This window comes from Saimiri boliviensis, chromosome 9 (assembly GCF_048565385.1).
Source record: "Saimiri boliviensis isolate mSaiBol1 chromosome 9, mSaiBol1.pri, whole genome shotgun sequence".
Lineage (NCBI taxonomy): Eukaryota > Metazoa > Chordata > Mammalia > Primates > Cebidae > Saimiri > Saimiri boliviensis.
In genome coordinates, this window is record NC_133457.1 from 103,811,386 (window position 1) to 103,833,520 (window position 22,135).

The window sequence follows — 22,135 nt, forward strand, 5'->3', positions numbered from 1 at the left end:
CTTGTAGCAGAGAAAGAAAGGAAGGCCTGGGACAAAGGAGGAGGGGAGGCACTTCTAGAGGAGCATGTTCTGATTAATTAATTTTTTCTTTTATATTCTAAGATGTTATTAATGCACCCAAAGAAAATTGTTTACCTCTAAATGGTTCTGAGGAGTGTTGCAAATCATCTATAAAGAAAATAGAATCTGGCTGGGCATGCTGGCTCACGCCTGTAATCCCAGCACTCTGGGAGGTCAAGGTGGGTGGGTCACGAGGTCAAGGGATCAAGACCATCCTGGCCAACATGGTGAAACTCCATTTCTACTAAAAATAGAAAAAGTAGCTGGGCGTGGTGGTGTGCACCTGTAATCCTAGCTACTCCGGAGGCTGAGGCAGGAGGATCTCTTGAACCCAGGAGGTGGAGGTTGCAGTGAGCAGAGATTGCCTCTTCTGCTTCCACTTGTCTATGATGTTTCTGTTGTCATCGTGGTATCATCGTGATAAACATGCCCTGGCTAGCCCCATGGTTATGTCCCAGCCTTAGAAGTTAGAAATTACTTGCATCTAACAAATATTATACAGTGCAGTGGTATTGTATGGTTTCTGAGGCTAGGTTATAAGGGATAATACAGCCTTTTCTCTCTCTTAGGAACCCATACCGTTGGAGCCCCAAACCATGCCATGCACATGTAACCAACCAGTTACATGGGAAGGTCACATAAATGTGTTCTTGTCCTGGCTCCAGCTAAGGCTCCAGCTCTCAGTTAGCATCAGTTGTGGAGATGGGAGTACATGAGCTTTTAGATGATTTCAGTCCCCTGCCTTTGACACCAAGTGGAACTGAGATGATCATTCCATTGAGTCCTGCTCAAACTGCAGATTCATGAGCAAAATAAGCATCATCATCACTGAAGCAACATGGCATGTGGGGTGATATGTTAGGAAGCCATAGATAATCAGAGAACGTTCCTTTTCTTTTTGGGCGATACCATTTGCATGGGGAAGACACAGCAGCATGAACTAGCAACTTCCATGACCACAGAAGATGTCATTTTCCAAGGGCTTGAGATGGAGGTGGCCCTGGCAGCATCTGCATGAGCAGGAGATGCACTCACACTTTCATTATCACTTGAAGGTACCAATAACTGTAGCAATAAGAGCAGAAGCCAAAATGAGTAATATGAAGGATGCTTTGGAGTGAAACAAAAGTCCATGTTTGCATCCAAAGACACCCTGTGGGGACACCCCAAAATACTCCAGGAAGTGTGCAAATAGAGCTGGACCTTTTATACTCCCAGCTGGGGTAGAACTGGAGCTGCATGTGCAGGGCCCACTTCTTCTCCAGGGCTGCCAGGGCCTGGAAAGCCGAGCTTGCACGTTGGTGATAGCACCCCGCTTTCCCCAAGTCCTCAAATACATCATCTGTTTCAGTGCTCGCGTTAACACCTGTGAGGTAAGTATTGATTCCCAGGTCTCACAGCCCATAAATGGCATCTCTGCCAGGAAATCAAGTCCTGCTTTTCTCCCTGAACCAGAGCTGCCCCAGCAAATTAAAGCTCATTTAAATGTAGCTACCTAGAGCATTTCTTAAATTAGACCCAGAGTGAATTCTGAACCTCACGCTAAGCCTCTGCTGATTTGCCTATTCTGTGAGTTGAGAGTTCTGCATAGTAAAATCTCATTAATTCAGTCTCCATGAATGTAGAATTTAGGGTAGGCACCAGAAAGCAGTCTCTCCTTAGTCACTTAGCCATACTTAGTTTGGCCCATTGACCCAAAAATGTCATGTCAAGGCCTTTCTTTAAAATGATCTCTAAGGCAGGCACTTTATAAATGAAGATCACGCCCACCTAAGCCTAGGCTTGCAGGTTTGTCTGCCTCAGGCTTGTAGGTTGTCTGGTTTTCTTACCCATCCAAGGGATAGGCTGCTCACAGGTGGTTAAAGTCATGCTGGCATGGCCCCTTGTTATATGCAAAGTGTGTGCCAGTGCTGGATGTGAAGACACCACTTGATTCCTATTCACTGGCCTTAGCCAGTTAGAACCTTGCTTCTGAGGCAGGGTGTTACTGTGGTTACTTCTCTCAGATTTCTCTTCATGTTTGGAAATTCTTATACGTCACACTGTTTTGGCATTAACTACAGATGTAGGCTCCAAATATCTACTAGGCAGCATGGGCTAACCAAAAAAGGACACAATGGACCCAAGTTCAACCTCGCCATTCTTAGAGACAATGGAAATCTCCTCAAGCTGGTAATAACCAGAATTTTTTTTTTTTTTTTTTATCAAATAATCACTACTTTACAGACAAAGATGGTGCCTCTACAGAAACTGAACCTATGGCCAGCAAGGAGCACCCCTATTCCATCATCCAAGTTCTCCTTCCTTAGCTGAAGTAAAGACATGTGAAATTGATGATACGAAGTGCTGGGGAGAGTGGAGAGAAATGGCCCCTGCCTGAGCTATATGGAGAGTGAATAGCAGGGCAGTTTGCCAATATCTATCACTTGTTAAACCCACATACACTTTGCTCCAGGTATTTAGAATTTCAGGAATTTATCTTAAAACTGGTGTAACAACACATATATGAAGAGGTTTCTTGTAGCTTTGCTTACAGTGACTAAGTATCAGAAACAACCTACGTAACCATCAGTGGGAATTGGTTGAATAATGTTTATCAACATGTAGGAAAATATCCAATCTCTACAGAGAATAAGCAAACTTTAAAAAACTTTGTAAGATGTATTTCCAAGTAAAAACAAACATAAGAACAAGCACAGGAATATAAGAATGACATGATTTAGAAGAGTGTCTAAAATAAAACACAAACGACACACACATTTACAATGGTTACATCTAGTATTCTGGTAAAAAAAAAAAAGAGAAATTTACTTTCAAGATGCTGTCAGTGCCATTTGAAGTTCTTATTTTATTTCATTTTTAAACCATGTGTTACATTTTGTAAATTAAAGCAAAAGCTTAAAGAAATATGGACACAGACAAGTCAGTGTGGGGTTGTCAATACATAAAGTTTGAAAGTGCAGACTTTTCAAAACCTTATCACAGGAAAATGAAGGAGTATCTGCATTTTGGACATCAAATTGCATCCCAGCATAGAAAATATTGCTTGAAGGCAGTAGATGGGTTTGATTTAAGGACTTGAGGGCAGGGGAATTTTGCCACAAAACTCCATTTTTTCTTTCCCAAAGTGCATGTGACCCTGGGGTTAAGGACATTCAATGTTTTATCAGCTCACTCTTTCAAACACTCTACTGCACTACTTTGAAACCAAATTTAGGCTATTTTGCATCAGCCAATGACAGCCAATTTCAGACTGACACATATGTTGTTGTCTATCGGTCAACAGTTCTGTTTTAGCAGGTTTTCACCTTTGTTTCTGCTTTTGTCATCTTGTTGCTTTTATTTTTGAGACTATTGTTTTGATTCTGTTGCCTAAAGCTTCTCTGAAAAAAATTTAGGTGCACTCCACAGGGAGAGAGCAGCTGCCAAGATCCACACATTCTCTCCTCCCCACCAACTCTATCATCTTCCACAACCCCCAGCCTATTCAGCCCTCTTCAGTTGGAAGAGCTAAACTTTTTATTTATTTTTGGATTCAAGATAAAATTTTATTCAAAAGATTGAATCCTGTAATAAAACACACTTGGAAAATAATCTTTAATTGCAGTTTGCATATAATATTATTTCAAATTGAGTAGAACACAGGCAAATTAAATGGCTAATGCTAGTGCTAAAAAATACAAGTTTCCTAAATGTAATGTAATTGAGATAAAGACAGCAATTGTTAGACTTGTAAAGAAGAGACTATTTAAGAAGTATGAGGTAGGGTTAAGCACATGGCTTTTGGGGCCAGAATGCCTGGGCTTGGACCTTAGTGCTGCTAATTATTGGCTATGCAAACTTGGGCAATCATTTATATGTACTGTGCTCTGCATATAAAACATAGAAATTTTCCTGGTGGTAGTGATATCTCATAGCTTTGTTGTGTAATTTAATCAATTACTTGAAGGACTTAGACCATGCCCAGTGCACAGTAAGCGTTATATAAATATTAGCTACTGTCATTACCTTTAATCAGATACTCCTTATTGGACTTAATGCTATGTTCAAAGGTGAATATGCATGAAATATTGGAAACATATTAATATTATTTGGAGTTTTATAATCTACTTTGGCTTTGGGGGAAATGAATCACTCATGATACAAAAATCAATAATTCAACTTCTACACATTTAAATTCCTTATATATTTTCAGGACACACTGAACAACACATTAGAAACCTTTCTACTCAAATATCTTAATTATTTTTTAAGCATAATTTACATACAGTAAAGTCCACAAACCAGTTGTGCAAATGCAGACACCTATCTAGCCACCACTCAGAACACAAGACAGAACATTTCTAGGAACGGAGAAGGCTCCCGCCTGCTCCTTCTCAATCAATATCCCTCATACAGTGAACCCTGTGACCTCTACCCTATAATTAGCTTTTCCTGTCCATAAGGTTCATATAAATGAACTCATTCAGTAAGTTATCTTTGTGTCTGGCTCCTTTTGCTTGGCAAGTCTGTGAGGGCCATCAATGTTGTATGAGATACCACAATCATTTGCTCTATTCTGTTGATGGACCTTTGGGTTGCTTCTAATCTGGGGCTATTTGAATCAAACATTTTTATGGATCATGAGGTCAGGATATCAAGACCAGCCTGGCCAACATAGTGAAACCCTGTCTTTACTAAAAATACGAAAATTAGCCTGGTGTGGTGGCACGTGCCTGTAGTCCCAGCTACTTGGAAGGCTGAGGCAGGAGAATCACTTGAACTCAGGAGGCAGAGGTTGCAGTGAGCCGAGAACACATGATTGTACTTCAGCCTGGGTGATAGAAAAAGACTCCATCTAAAAAACAAAACAAAACAAAAAAACATTTTCGAGCATTTTTGTACATTTATTTTGGTGAATACAGAACTCATCTCTCTTGAGGAGGGAGATTTCTGAATCATAATGTAGCCTTTTGTTTAGCACAACAGACCACCAGTTTTTCTTTGCATTTCCTAAAGCAAGTTGCACCATTCCTGTCCCAGATTGGAGGCCAGCTTTCCTTTAGCAATGTATCAGGATGGCCTGTACTATGGGTGTATTAGTCTGTTTTCACGCTGCTAACAAAGATGTACCTGAGACTAGGTAATTTCTAAAGGAAAGAGGTGTAATTGACCTGCAGTCTCACATGGCTGGGGAGTCCTCACAATCTTGGTGGCAGGCAAATGAGGAGCAAAATCATGTCTTCCATGGCAGCAGGCAAAAGACCATGTGCAGGGGAACTTCCCTTTATAAAATCATCAGCTCTCATGAGCCTTATTCACTATCACAAGAACAGCATGGGAAAGAGCCACCCCAATGATTCAATTACCTCCCACCGAGTCCCTCCCATGACATGTGGGAATTATGGGAGCTAAAATTCAAGATGAGATTTGGGTGGGGACACAGCCAAACCATATCAGTGGGTTGGCTGAGTAAGCAAGAATCCTTAAGTACCCACCAGAGCACTGACGCCACGGAGATAGGAGGACCAAGAGTGGGCATCTGAGCTGGTGGCACTCAGACCCCAAAATCCAAAACTGTTTCTGTGGAGGAAAGTTTCCACTGGCAGCCATGCCCCTGCCTTCAGGAATGCCTCAGGCCCTGAGAGTTCATCTCTACCTCCTGGCAAGGTCAAGTTCCACATTTCTGAGCCAGGCAGAGGGAATTATTTGTGAATTTATGACAGAGAAAATATTCTTTAAACAGAATCTTCCCTGATTATTGGAGCAAACTTGGCTGCTAGGAACTGCTTCTCCGTATTAGCTCATTGGGAACAGAAAGGAGAGACTCTCATTCTGCTTTACCCCCTTTGGCCCTGTTCCTTGCCAGAGAAGGGGCCCAATGAATGCTTGACAAGTTAAATGGAAATGATTTTTCCCTCTTTTAAATGTCTCCTTACTATTGCCAGTCATTTATACAGGGCAAAGCTTTTATGACATTCATCCTCTTTCCTCCTACCTAATCCTCATGGCTTTCATCCTCCATCCACCTGTCCCATTGCATTTGGAATTCAACATATGACATGGAATAATAGTGGGTAAAGCATCAGTTCAAGGACTAAAATGCCCGTGTTCAAACCCTGTTCTGCCCAACAGTACTCCTGAGATCTTTATCAAATAACTGTCCTGTATCATTATTTTTTGTGAAAGTAAATAATATATATAGCAGTGCTTAGAATTATGCTGGGCTAAGACCTACATAAGTGCTACCAAATATTATGTGAGAGCCTACAGAGGGAAAAAAGGGAACCTCTGTTTAGTCAGAGTTCCTCCTCTACAGAGATCTTCTGCTCTGAAAACATCACTCTTAATGACTCCCCAAACAGTCAGTACTGAAGGATACTAGTAATCCTTCATATCCAATTATACTATTAAAACTTGCAAGCAGCTCGTATTCAGAATATGTTTGAATTTATACAAAAACCTTTTGAAAAAGAGGAAGAAATATTGTCTCTATTTTGCAGGAACTAAAGTTCTTGGGCTTTCTGTCATGCAACTACCTAATCACTCATTCACCAGTTCAATGATATGCAGATTGTGTTAGGCACCTCCCAATCCCGGTCCCCACCCTCTGCACGCTGTATACTCTGCCCCGTGCTCCTGGATGGTCAGCCAGAGCTCAGGTCTTCTAATAGCCATTCTGCTCTCGTCCTATCCACCAGACCCCAACCCTCTGTGAGCTTTTATTCAACTACCCACTTCTCCATCTCTCTTTTCTACCTCTTCCTCACCTGAACATCACATTTACTGCATTTAAGTTTAATGACTTCCTAACTTAATAACTTAAATAAAAATTACGTATTTTATTATATACCATGTGTTTAAATATTTAGAAGAAAGAATAAAAGATACAAAAAGATGAAAGAGTAAATGAAAATAAAGATACACAAAAAATGAGAAAGAAAGTCTGTATTTTACCACTCAGGATAATTGCTATATCTCTATAACAGATATGTATATGTGTATGTATAAATTTTAACAAAATTGGTATTGTGATACACATAACATTTTAAAACATACTTGTAAACTTTTAATATCTATCTTTCCATGTCAATATATGTTTATCAACAAAATCAATTTTAATTGACGGAAGAATATTGCACAGTATAGATATTCCTGACATAATTTGACCTGTTATTGAACAGTAGGTTATTTCCTTTTACAGAAATATTTTCCTAGTATAAACAATGCCAAGATAAACATCCTTGTGTCTACATTTGTGTTCATATCCTTAATGATGCAGTTTAAATAAATTCTAACTGGTGACACTGCAGTCTTATTTTTAACACTAGGTTTTTTGTTTTTTTGTTATTATTATTATTTTTTTAGATGGAGTTTTGCTCTTTGTTGCCCAGGCTGGAGTGCAGTGGCGCGATCTCGGTTCACTCTGCAACCTCTGCCTCCCAGGTTCAAGTGACTCTCCTGTCTCAGCCTCCCAAGTAGCTGGAATTATAGGCGCCCGCCACCACGCCTGGCTAATTTTTATGTTTTTAGTAGAGACAAGGTTTTACCATGTTGGCTAGGCTCGTCTTGAACTCCTTACCTCAGGTGATCCTCCTGCCTTGGCCTCCCAAAGTGCTGGGATTACAGGCATGAACCACTACACCTGGCCATTTTTAACAATCTTACAGCTTTTGCAACACTCCTTCAGAAAGACTATGCTAGTAAAAGGGTACCCACCACATGCCAGCAGTAATAAGTATTACGTAAAACAAATAAAAATAAAAATTTTGTCAGTTAGGTAGAAAATGTATAATCTACTTTAATTTGCAAACATTTTGTTACCAATCAAAATGAATGTTTTCATAATCTTATTATTTATTATTTTGCAAGTTCTTTGCGCATTTCTTTATAGATATTTTTATAATTGCTTTATAAGGTCTTTTTTCATATTGAAAATAATAAACCCTTGCTTTTCACATACGTGGCTGATACTTTCTCCATTTGAAAAAAAATTTATGGGGCCAGCCATGGTGTTTCACGCCTGCATTCCCAGCACTTTGAGGTGGGAGCCTTGCTTGAGCCTAAGAGTTCCAGACCAGCCTGGGCAACATAGAAAAACCCTGTTTCTCAAAAAAAAAGAAAGAAAGAAAGAAAGAAAGCTGGACATTGTGGTTGTGGTGTGCACTTATAGTCCTGGCTACCTAGGGGGCTGAGGTGGGAGAATCACCTGAGCCAGGGAGGTCAAGACTGCAGTGAGCTGTGATGGCACCACTGCACTCCAGTCTTGGTTACAAAGCGAAACCTTGTCTCAAAAAAATATATTTTATGTTTAGTTGCTAATTTTAAGAGACTTCAAATATTTGCATGTCAGTTTTAGTCATTATGTTTTCCAGCTTTTGTGAAAGACTTAATAATGTCTTTCCTAGGCCAAGAGGATGTTTTTATAGTTTCACTTTAAAATTTAACTTGTTAAGCCATATGTAATTTATATTCTTTTATGGTGAGAGATAAAAAGCTAACTTCTTTTCTGTTTGTTCAGCCATTTCTCTCTGATCTGTGGTTAAGAATCCACTGCCAGGTGGAGTGTGATGGCTCATGCCTGTAATCCCAGCACTTTGGGACAATTGCTTGAGCCCACAGGTTTGACACCAGCCTGGGCAACATAGCGAGACCAGCCTGAGCAACATAACAAGACCCTGTCTCTACAAAAAATAAAAATAAAAATTAGCTTGGCATCATAGTGTGTGCCTGTAGTCCTAGCTACTCATGAGGCTGAGGTAGGAGAATTGCTTGAGCCCCAGAGTTCAAGGCTTCAATGAGCAGTGATCATGCCCCTGCACTCTAGCCTGGACAGCGGAGCAAGTCCCTGTCTCTACAAAGAAAAAAATATCCTTGTCTTACAATATCACTAGTTCTTTGAAGAGTGGTGCATTCAGCCTATGATAGCTTGGCTCCTCGTCTTCCTCCTTCCTGTTTCCCTCATCCCTTCATCCTGGGCTCTCTCTTCACATAACTTTCCACCTTTCCTAGGAAACCTTGCATGTTCAGGCCTGTATGTCACTGGACGCACAAGTCTCTCTACCCTGCAGTGACTTCCCTCCACTCTCACCCCAAACCCTTCTACCAAGCAAACCAGACATCTTGGAAGATTCAGGGAAGGTGCTACCTCTACCATGCTTCCTTTAATTCTCCAGATATTAACTTCCTCCTCGGGGTTCTCACAGCAATTCGTATTTCTGTTGGAGCCTTGTTCTGGTGAACAGTAATTGACGGTGGACTTCGGGCCCTTCGCTAGCAGCTGTCCTACCATATTTATCTCTATCACCTCAGCTCCTTTGCCATACAGCAGGTGCTAGAATAAAATTTCTTTATTAAACACATTAACAATTGATTGGCATCTCAAAAACCCCACCTGACTCTATACATAGGCTATAGCAGGGATATTTCTTGGTTTTCTTCCCAGTACCTCATTACTGGGTTATCCAACATTATGCTAGCTTACAATAGGGGAATTCATTTTTCTGCCGTACTGCACTGTGCATCTGAGGTGAGACTGACACAACCCAGAGTCTCTGATGGGCTTAGGACCACCTGCTTATTCCATCGTGGCCACAGTGATGACTTCTTGACTGAGCATATAACCCAACCAGCACCTTTGGCCTAAAAGGATGTTTTCTGAGTTTGCAAGGAAAGGATGGCTTATTCTTTTGTAGAATGAAATAAGGAGCCTCCCCCTTTTCAACAGGCACACAAGACACGGGGGAGGAATGCTATAAGCCTCAGCAGTGGGTAGTCATCATCAGACCTAAAGAAGAGCTTTTCAGAAAATGTTGCCCGCAATAAACAAGCAGAGCCAAGGGAAACTAGGCAGAAACCCAGTCCTTGTTATAACATTTAAATACTGGATCATATTGCACCTGAAGTGGGTACCCCTGGGCTGTTTAGTTACATGTACCACTGCATTCCCCTTATCATTTAAGTCAATTTGAGTTAATGTTTCTCTTAAATGTAAACATAACAGTCATAACATATATGAGGTTATTGGATGGCTAAAATTGCAGTGAGACATGAAGGGAGCCTGTGCATATCAAAACAAAGGATAGAGAAGAGAAGCAAGAAATGGTAGATGAATGCTGTGAATACTAACAGTAACTATCGCCAAACCATGGGAACTAAGATTTCTAAACAGTCTTCCAGATACCAGATTACTGTTAGCAAAGCAATTTCCTATGTATTTTATGAGTTTCTTTGAAGTATGGACAGTTTCTTGCCCAGCTCTTGGCACAGAATCATCCTCAAAACCCAATAATTTTCATAATCCCGCTTTCACCCAATCCCCTTCAGTCATAACAGTCAACAATTCATCTTAGGATAATAAAATAACCACTTGAAAGCATGAGTTATTGTCTTTAACTTTAGAGAATTCATGGAGTTTAAGAAGGTGTCAGATGGAAAAATATAGAAAGTTGACTCATTCCCCAGATGAACGCAAAAGTGAAACACCAAGGGATTGTTTTCAGAGGAATAGGAATCGTCACAGCCCTGGGAGATAAAGCTCAGTGCAAAAGGAAATGTATCCAGATCTTGCCAGCATTGATATTCAGCCAGTACCAGACACTGGGGAGATAGTGATGGAAAGTCAGACATTATTCTTTGCCTTTTTGTGTACCTTCTCTTCTAGTGGAGAAACCAAACATTAAATAGAGTAATTTAACTTTTAATAAGCTGTGTGCTTACGGCTAATTTGGGAAGGTAGTCATGGAAGTCCTCTCAGCATCAAAGGGCTTGGTGGTTGAGTTATAAATTATGAGAAAGGGCCAGTCAGGCAGAGGTCTGGAGGAAGAAGAACCCAGGCATGTGTCCAGCACAGATGAGGACTTCAACTACGAAATGAAAGAAAGAGAGGCACAAAGTACCATAGGTATTCAGAGGGCAGACATAGCAGTTTACAACTTGCAAGGGCCTGGAATGTGGTTATGGTCAGAATCCTGCAAAGGATCAAAGCTCTGGGCCCCCAAGGAGGGGCTACGGCTGAGACTGACTAATGTCTTTAAACCTGGGCCAGCAGTGACCACAGAGAGGGCCGAGGCCACTGACACCGGCATGACCCAGGTCTGCAGATGCTGACATTCCTTTACTGTGATTCCCACAGAGCTGGGGCTTTTCATCAGGAGTGAGCATGATTAGTAACCAGACTCTGGGGAGGGAGGGAGACATGTGTGCAGGGAGTGAGAGGCAAAGGGAAAGTGGGAGAAAAAGAGGGCTGGATACATCATGGTCTCAGGGATCCAAGATCAAGGGGCGGGACCCTCAGGCTCGATGGCATTGGGTTGTCTGGGACATTGGGGCAGGCATTTGGGGTGGAGGACACTTCTGGTTGCCGAGGCCTCAGCTGCCTCATTTAAGCGTTACGAGTTGTGTTTAGGGGTTACCACCTTAGCCTGGGCATGCCACTGTTCCCCAGAGACTAATATTTATCAAGAAGCTACTACGTTTCAGGCATTGAAGCCAACTGGGCCTCTACATGGGGTTACCATAGGATGTGCCACCTTCAGGGGGCTTTTCAGGGTGGTAATAGGGAGTGGGATAAATTCTAAACCCAATAGAACTCTGAGACAACTGGCATGAACTGGGTAAACTGGGATGAATAGCAGCCTTGCTCATCCCTCCCTGCTCTTGGGGAGGCAGTCATTGACTGACTTATTTAATGTGTATTGGGTGTTAAGAATTGTGCACGTTTATCTTCTCCTTTAAGAGGTAAGCAAATCATAGCCCTGAAGAGTCAAGAATAGCCAGGGGCTCAGTACTAAAGTGACATAGTATTCCAGTTAGAGTGCAGGTGCAGACTTAGATATTCCTTGCTTCCAATGTCACCACCCCTGTTTACTCTGAGCAGGTTGTGTTGCCTCTCTGAGCCTCAGTTTGCCCATGTGCAAAATGGGATTAGTAATAGTAATACCTACCTCGCCAAGTATTATAAGCTTGAATTGAAATAATGATGTAAAGATGTTAGCATGGTACCTGTGCATAATAAGCAGCAACAAACGTCAGTTAACAGGATTAATTATCAGGGATGGAAAGCACACTAAAAAGTTGCATCAAGTCTTTGCTAATTAGGCATCTAATGGAAGCTCACCATCCATCCTCTCGGTGCTCCTCCCAGGGCCTGGTATATGCTTCTTCTTTAGAAGGAACACACACACTCTACTGAGGGCATGTCTTTCCCTACTTTCCAGAGGAAAATGTCCTGATCCATTTTCCTTGTTAGGAGGCTGAAAGGAACAAACAAAAAGAAGGGGAGAACTGAGGTCATTGGTCCATCCGCACATAAGCTCCAATTCAGTCTTTCCAGGGAATCACTCTGGATTTACTCACCACCAAGTGACAGATGAGAGCAACTTAGTAATTTGAAAGCCTGGGAAAAGAACATGTATTCTGAGATGTTCCCAGTGCTGGTTTGGAATTGCTGAACACTGTTCATTTCAACCTTCAGCAGATCATGCCAACCCGAGTTGGAGCTGGCAGTTCTATGGAGGTCCTAAGATTAACCCAGAGACTGAGACTGGCCTCCAGGGAGTCACAGCCCAGTTCAGGGCTTAGCCAGGGTCCAGACTGTGCCTGCTGGCTTTCAAGCTTTTCAAAAATCTGTATAACCAACCCCTGCCTTGTTCTCTACTTCGATACTTAGCATGGTCCCTGTTTCAAGATGCGCAGAGTAGAATTGATGTGATAAGACATCTATGCAGGGAGCACTGTGAAACACACAGAGGGCTAAAATGTATTACTGCCATGTGCTGGAAGGTCAGGAAGAGCTAAGTCAAAGAGGTGTGACATGCAAATAGGGCCTCGGAGGATGAGGATGAGTAGAGAGTTTAAGGAAGAGTGGAAAGGAAGAACATTGAAAACACAGAAACACTATGCATGCAGGTAAGAAAACAAGGTGTGATTGGCAGATAGACCATATATACGTGGGTAATGTCTGGGAGCAGGCTTAGGGAAAAAAGCTGCCTCAATGTGTGTTCTCTTACAAATTAGTCCAGTGTCTTTCTTGGTCATAGACTGTGATATCCAGGGTCCAAATGATCCCTAATGATCTCCTCCTTCTGGTTATCTTGTCTTTGTGGTCCTTTCTCCCACTGAATAGGGCTGACTTATGGAGCAAATACGTTGCTGTCAAAATCAAGGTGTGACTCCCACCGCTAGATCATATGATATGTTTCCACTTTGCTGTCTTGGCTCTTAACTGTGAGTAAAGACAGCTACCCTACCACTAGGACACTCAAGCAACCCTATGGAGAAGCCCGTGTGGTGAGGAACTGAAGCCTTCTGCCAATAACCATCACCAAATTGCCAGGCAAGTACGTGAGACACGTTAGGAGTGAATTTTTTTCCATCTGGCACATCTTATATGAAGGCACACCTGGCCAATGGCCCATTTGTTACTTCAGCAGCCAAAAACCACCCAGCTAAGCTGCTTCTGGATCCCTGACTCTTGGAAACTATGTGCCAGTAAATTACCTTTACTTTGAACTCTACATCAGAATAGACCTATGCTGTGTCTTTTTTCCTTGGCGCTTCCACACAAAGGGATCTTCATCATGTACTATGTTGCCACAATAAACAGAAGATCTCCCAGGGGCATATTAAAGGGAAATATGTCCTTAGATAACCTGGAAGCTAGATGTTTGTCAATGTGGCTTCATGTGGTTGCTTTCCTCTGCACACATTCTGCATTCTCCTCTATGCAGCTCACTTCCTTTGTAGGGTTGCAAGTTTCCATTTCTCTAGAATTTGCATTTGCCTATGGTTTGTGGTGGCAACCATGGCTCTAACCTTGGATGACTTTATTGATCCAGAGTCAGTCTCAACCTTACAGCATATATTGTGAGGCTTAGTTTATGTTTTCAAGAGCGAGGATGATTGGCTCCTCTTGAGTTAGATACCTGCCCATCAACTTTTCAGGTAGAACTAAAAAACAGTCGCCCAGTATACACATGGTTCCTTGGCTTCCTTCTTTAGGAATGGACGGGGAGAATCATGTCCTACTGAAAGGTTATGGATCTGGCAAGCACTTCAAACATTGCCATGTGTAGTACAGGTAGCCCCAACTAAGAACTTCCCAGAAAACCTGCTGCAAGATCAAGATCACACACTCTCTTCATTTTTATGAACTCACTAGGGTGTGAAACTTTCTCTTCTGAGTAAGAAGAGACTTGAAACATCCTCCTCAGAATAACGAAAGCCTGTTAGCAGCAAGGCATGAGGATTCATGACTCAAGCCTCACATTTCTACAAAAGCAATTTTAAACTCTCAAAGGCAATTACATATCACATTATATCATCAGAATAAAGTTAATATACATCCTGGAATTAATATGAAGGCATGAACAACTGACAGCCTATAAATTGCATTAGGAATACTTTGATAAACTCCCACTTTTCCACACTTCCCTCAACCTCATGACGATAACTGTTTAGATTCAACACATATCAGGGGCATATGTAATAAGTGTCTTGGTGGCAGCAAGGAGGGTTGGAAATAAAAGAAAAACAGAAAAAGCAAGAGAAATGGGTAGAAGGATAATGACTTTAAAGGGGAAAAGGCCACGAGAAGAAGTGAATCTGACAGCCCAAGGAAACATCCTTTCTCCCTTCTGATAAAGGAAGGTAGCTAGGGGTGTCTTTATGAATTTACTTTTCATTCTTTCCCTCTGGTCCTTAGCAAAGAGGGGGCAATTCAGAATGAGTTCTTATTTATTCAAAAAATGGTCATTGAGCCTCTGAAGGTGTCAGAGACATTTGAACCAGAGCGACTCCATTTTGAATGAGAACAAGGAAAATGAAGCTGGGACTTGCTGGGCTGCATTCCCAGAAGGGTATTCCTAGCAACTAGATGTTTACAATTAAGGGAACAGATTGATAATGTTTACTAAACAGATCCAGACTTCAGACTGTCCTAATATCCTGATATCTTGAGGACAAAGTCATTCCTAATTTTGCTTTAAAGATAATAGTATTGATTCTTGCAAAATATAGTAAGGGAACAGATTGATAATGTTTACTAAACAGATCCAGACTTCAGACTGTCCTAATATCCTGATATCTTGAGGACAAAGTCATTCCTAATTTTGCTTTAAAGATAATAGTATTGATTCTTGCAAAATATAGTAATTAAGAAAATTGGCAGGACAAGGTGGATCACACCTGTAATCCCAGCACTTTGGGAGGCTGAGGTGGGTGGATTATGAGGTCAGGAGTTCGAGACCAGCCTGACCAACATGGTGAAACTCCACCTCTAACTAAAAATACAAACATTAGCTGGGCTTGGTAGCACATGCCTATAATCCCAGCTACTCAGGAGGCTGAGGCAGGAGAACCACTTGAACCCAGGAAGGGGAGGCTGCAGTGAGCCAAGATTGTGCCACTGCACTCCAGCCTGAGAGACAGAGTGAGACTTCGTCTCAAAAAAAAAAAGAAAAGAAAAGAATGAAAATTAATCCTTTATCACAAACCCTTGTAGCAGAGCACATCTGCCAAGGATCTTCTTTCACCCTGTGCGTAAACAAGCATTATACCTAGGGTGGACCTGTTCCTCCTCTTACTTTCAGGAATATCCTACGCTGTCTATGGAGTAGCTGTTCTTTCGCCATTTTACTTTCTTAATAAATGTGTTTTTTCTCTGCACTGCAGACTTGCCTGAATTCTTTCTTGCGTGAGATTCAAGAACCCTCTCTTGGGGTCTGGATCCCCTTTCCTTTAACAAAGTGACTAAATGGAATCATGATCTTAGGCAACTTAAAAAAATACAGGAGACAGGTGAACAAACAATTGAAGATAATTAGGATCATTGCTATATCATGGGCATTGTACAAAATTGTGTGTCCAGGAAGGTGAGGGGATTGAGCTCCCAACTCTGTTGTATGGGTCCATGGAGAGGACAGTATTATGGGTTGAGCTATATCTCTCCCCAGAAAGTCCTAACATTCAGTACCTCATAATGTGACCTTACTTGGAAATAGGGTCATTCTGGATGTAATTAGTTAGGTTAGGATAAGGTTTTTAGCACTGTAATTCAATAGGACTGGTACATTTATACAAAGAGGGAAATTTGGTCACAGACACATGCACTTAGGGAGAATGGCATGTGAAAACAAAGGCAGAATCAGGGTGACGCTTCCACAAGTCTAAGAACCCTAAAGATCATCAGCAAACCACCAGAAGCTAGGGGAGAGGCATGAAGAGATTCCTCCTCAACCATCAGAAGGAACCAGCCAGGCTGACAGACATACTCCTTTTGCATTTTCATCCTCTAGAACTAACTGTGAAATAATACATTTCAGTTGTGTAAGCCACCCAGTTTGTGATACTTAGTTATGGCAGCCCTAGCAAACTAATACAGACATTTTATAGTTTCTAAAGGTTCAGAGAAGATTAATTTTCTGAAGATTAACCTTCAGGCTGAAGGGGCCAGAATAGGGCTTCAGTCACTTAAGGAAGTTAGACTTTGGGAATAAGAGAAAATGCCTTATGTTGCAGGAGTACACGTTAGAGATTGATGCAAAGTGTGACTGTAAAGAAGGAGAAATGGAATGAATTACAAAGACGTGTTGTGATGTTGCAGCATTTTTAAATGAAAGCTGGGGAAAAGAGAGGCATTGAGGCATTGGAATCACGTGAGGGCTGCCCTGTGATATGTTTACAGCATACCTGGTAGTAACAGATATCTAAAAGCTATTTGTTGAATGATTCAACAAGAATTGGCTACTTCAGTGCAAATAAGCAAGCCATGGGACACCCAGCATCAGGATCTGCCATGTAGCCTGTTGCATGAATGTTCCTGGTGAAGCAAGAGCCCCAAGGCAAGACACTCTCCTTTTCCCTGAAATGAAAAGGTCAGCCCTAGCAAAGGGGAGGAAGTGTCCCTTGTACCTCCGTCTTTCCCATGCTTCTCTGCCTTTCCACCTAACTCGCTCATCCAATGACATTTAGGAACCAGAGGTTGCCAATTTCTCTTTAACCTGAGTTACATATTTTGGAGACAGAAAGTGTAAGATGGACTGAGAAGCTGGGAGCAGTAACCAGGAGGTGGAGAGACAGTGACCAGCCCCTGGACCCCGGCCTGGACTTGCCCCACCTCTGAACTGCTCTTGTTGAAACATCCTGCTTTCTCCACAAATCATGTTGTCGGTTGTGGTGGGAGCCAGAGGGGGGCAGCCTTGTAGCAAAATGCCTAGAGGTTGCACTAACTTCTTTCCCTGACAACTTATATGGCAGCTAATTTATATGCTGCCTTCTATTAGTTTTGGGGAAAAATATAGCTAACGATAACGAAGAGAATGCCATCTATTTCTTTAGCTTAAACATGCCTGCTTCAGTGGTGAATGGTTGATCTCTACGCTTGCTGTTTTCAGGCTATCAAAGCTGTTTATTTCACTCTATAAAAGAACATTTGAACTTATATAGCTATTTAAGTTTAAATGTTTGGGGGGAAAGAAAAATGCAAGGGGAATTAGCAAAGAGAGGCTGAAACCTGATCTCTCTGGGCTGCAGGGTTTGCATAGAGACTTCCTTCTTTGGGAATCCCCCCTGCCTGCCCCCAGTGCACCCACTGCAGCCCCAGCCCACAGGAAATGTACCCAGCTGAGTGTGTTTCAACATCAGCAGTCATTTCGGCAAAGCTCTCAGAGTCAATCATTTCTCATGCACTAGTGTGATCTGCATTCACTGGGGACCCCTTGGCTCTTAAAAAGCTGCAGCTGCCCAAAAGAGGTGAAAGACATTAACAAATCTGTGTTGTTTTTCTCTTAAAAACTGTGAGTTTACGTGAGGGATCTGGGTTGAAATGTGCTTCCCTCTCTGTGCATCATGGGAGGCTGCCGCTCTGTTGGCTCTGAGAATGACAGATAAGTCTTGAGTTTTTGACAGATGAGCTGCTTTCTCTTGAGGAGTGCTCAGACTTCACGAGTTAGCCACCAGAACGCTGGCCTTTACATCTTTCTGCAAGAGTTAAACGTTCTCCAGGCAGGCTGACCATATATCTGAGTTTGCTCAATACAATCTCAGTTCATGACTGTTTTTTCTTTCTTTCTTTTTCTTTCTTCTATTTTCTTTCTTTTCTTTTTTCTTTCTTTCTCTCTCTGTCTCACTCTCCCTCCCTCCCTCCTTTTCTCTCCCTCCCTGCTTTTCTCTCCCTCCCTCCCTTCTTTCCTTCCTTCCTTCCTTCCTCCTTTCCTTCCTTCCTTCCTTCTTTCTTTTCTTTTCTTTCCGTTCTGGGGTACATGTGCAGAACATGCTGGTTTGCTATATAGGTATACATGTGCCATAGTGGTTGGCTGCATCCATCACCCCGTCATCTACTTAGGTATTTCTCCTAATGCTGTCCATCCCCTAGCCCTCCACCCTCCAACAGTCCCTGGTGTGTGATATTCCCCTCCCTGTGTCCATGTGTTCTCATTGTTCAACCCCCACTTATGAGTGAGAACATGCAGCGTTTGGTTTTCTGTTCTTACGTTAGTTTGCTGAGAATGATGGTTTCCAGCTTCATCCATGTCCCTGCAAAGGACATGAACTCATCCTTTTTTATGGCTGCATAGTATTCCATGGTGTATATGTGCTACATTTTCTTTATCCAGTCTATCATCCATGGGCATTTGGGTTGGTTCCAAGTCTGTGCTCTTGTGGACAGTGCTTCAGTAAACATATGTGTGCATGTGTCTTTACAATAGAATGATTTATAACCCTTTGGGTATATACCCAGTAATGGGATTGCTGGGTCAAATGGTATTTCTATTTCTAGATCCTTGAGGAATTGCCACACTGTATTCCACAATGGCTGAACCAATTTACACTCCCATCAACAGTGTAAAAGTGTTCCTATTTCTCCATGTCCTCTCCAGCATCTGTTGTCTCCTGACTTTTTAATAATTGTCATTCTAACTGGCATGAGATGATATCTCAATGGGGTTTTGATTTTTATTTCTCTAATGACCAGTAATGATGAGCTTTTTTTCATATGTTTATTTGCTGCATAAATGTCTCCTCTTGAGGAGAGTCTGTTCATATCCTTTGCTCACTTTCTGATGTTTTTTTTTTTTTTCCCCTGTAAATTTGTTTAGATTCTTTGTAGATTCTGGATATAAGCCCTTTGTCAGATGGGTTCTTAGTGTACTTTCAATGGTGCTTCCTTCACCCTTTGGAATGTCCTGCTTCAGCTCATACCTTGTATGACCAATCTGTTCCTAGAAGTTAATTCGTGCATTTTAGGCCACATTTGTACCCAACCTGGGGAGACACAAATGCTTTGGGATACAGACGAGTTTGAGAGTTCTCTTGGTTTGCATTCCCATAAGACCAGCTCTGGGTTGTCTGCAAATAGTGTATTTGGGAGGTACAGAAAACACCGTCGGCAAATAAGGATATGAGAATAACAAGACAGCAACGAAAATAAGTGTGCTGGCAAGCCCTGGACACCTGGAGCTTAATTCTACTGAGGACACTCTGGCAGACAAAGAATGCCATAGAATAATTTCTCATGGTGGGTGAAGATAATCCCAGGGGTGTTATTTTCATCACTTCCTGTCTGCATGTTAGAGGACAGAGCAGGCTTCAGTGGCCTTGGAGAAAAGCTACAACTATAGGAAAGAACAATAAAATAGAGAAAGAAAACACAAGTGTTCTCTAGTACCCAAAATGTTCCCTGATCTTTCTAGGCTTAGTTTAATTGACACATATATTCCTTCAGCAGGGCCATCTTCGTAGTAAAATTATTTTAAGTGCAATTGTTTAATGTATGTCTCTCCTGCCAAACTATGATTTTCATGAGGGCAGGACTGTATAGGTTTTCTTTAATATGTTATTTGAATATAGTATGATAATATTTGCCAAATGCATCAATAAATGAATAATTGTGTCAGTTGCTTTCATATACTCTGTCACCTGATGTTTTCCATTCTATGCAGTAGCAGTTATAATCTCTAAATTGTACACAAGAAAACAAGAAGATTTTTCAATATTATCTTGTTAGGAAATACAAATATAGGTCTGTTTTACTTCTAATTCCAGCCTCCTCTAGTATAGCCTTTCCAGTAAAGAGGAGTATTGATAAATAAAGATCTTCCAAATTTTTTTTTTTTTTTTTTAGAAACAGGGTCTTGCTCTGTCACCTGGGGCTGGAGTGCAGTTGAGCAATTATAGCTCACTGTAGCCTTGAACTCCTGGGCTCATGCAGTCTTCTTTCCTTGGCCTTCCAAACAGCTGGGACTTGTAGTATGCCACCGTGCCTAGCTAATTTAAAAAATGTTTTGTAGAGATAGGGTCTTGCTGTGTTGCCCAGGCTGGTCTTGAACTCCTGGCCTCAAGCCATCCTCCTACCTCAGCCTCACAAAGCGCTTGGATTATAGGCATGAGCAACTGCACCCAGCCAAGATCTTCCCATTCTTGCAGCCTCTTTATGTCTCAGTGTACTGTGTTATAGAACCACAAATGCTGCCTAATCCTATTATAAGTTCTTCCAGTTCTTATACTCTTGGTCCCTCTCCAATTTACCCTTCTGTTTTAGGGTGTCAGACTCAAGCCTGCTCTAATTGTTTGAAGACTTAACATGGAAAAGAATAATGTTTTGTTTGTTTTAATCTTCAGGCAAGGGAGAAAAAGCCAAGCTTTCAGAAACTAGTGCTTGCTTTCCCTTGAATGATTCTGCTTGTGAAAAAAAATAAAGGCACATAAGGATTTCTGACATATTTTTTCCCCTTCTTTGTTGTCAAAAGTCTGGTCAATGTTTGGTGGGAGGTGAGGTAAGGTGGGAGAGTCCAGTGCTGTGCTGTAAATGTTCAAAAACCAGCTACCCTGGAACAAACTTTCGTTTGTAGCACATGCCACTTTCCATGGTGTAAACTTAAAATTGACCACTATGGCCATTTTTAAGCTATTGATATTGAATCACTGAATGTGCATGTTGAGAACAGATGCACGTTACTATAACATAATATAGCATTTTCTTCATATGGATACAATAGATGTAAATAAACTCACAAGCATGGATTATAGTATGACAACTGAAAATAGTGAATTTTGAATATTTACTTATTATCTTTTAAAATGTAATTTGTGAACTGAAAATTAATGTATTTTTAACAACTGCATCTAACAACTAGCACACACAATTTCTGTAAGTTTAGTCATCAACTCTTATGAGCTTAACTCCAGCACACCATTATGGAGATTTTTTTTTGAAATAAGTCCATTAGTTTGTAGATTTTACTCAGATCTTTGTCCTAAATTCAAATGAGTGAGATCTTCAGGTGGAGTTGACCAATGGAAATTGTTTCAATATTATGGCTGGACAACTGGAGAATGAACCATCTTTTGATGCTGTCAAAGTTTGGGACACTTTATGTGTGTGAGATTTGGTTTGCCACTTCCCTCCTCCCTAATCAATTATTGACCTTTTGTGCCTGTGTCTCTAGAAGCTGACACCTAAGAACTGCACTGCTCAGGGTCCTTTCACCTTTTGCTTCTTGTTGAGCTCAGCCAAAAAAGAAAAAAAGGCACTGTCAAGATATATGAAATAAGAAGAGAGAGAATTGAGAGTATAGATAACCCCACTCTATCCCTGCCTCATCGCAGTTCTGACATTAGCTGAAAATGGCTCCTCTTAGGTGGGCATGTCCCATGACTCTCACTAGACCAGTCCTGGTTCCCTCCTCCTGGCTTTCCCTATAGCTGTTTTCTGGGTGCCTCACAAACCCTCAGTCCACACCTCTGTAAACAGTCCCTTTATTAAATTCTTTCCAGCTAAACAGTTTTGAGTGTACCTTGTATGACACAAGCACCCTATATGATATACCAAGTGCATATATCCAGAGTAATATATCCAGCTGCATTGGTGTTTAGAAAACCTAATAACTCAATTGCTCATATGGAGAGCACATTTCTATGTTATATTCTCATTATGCTCACCCTGTCACGTCATACTAATATCAATGCCCAGTTACCAATGATCAGTGGGAAAAGGGACACAGACAATTTCCAAATACAGGGCTTTCTTAACTTTCACATGCAACTCCATCCACCCAGTGAGCACACCACCAGCTCACCATGGCTGACTGGCTGAACA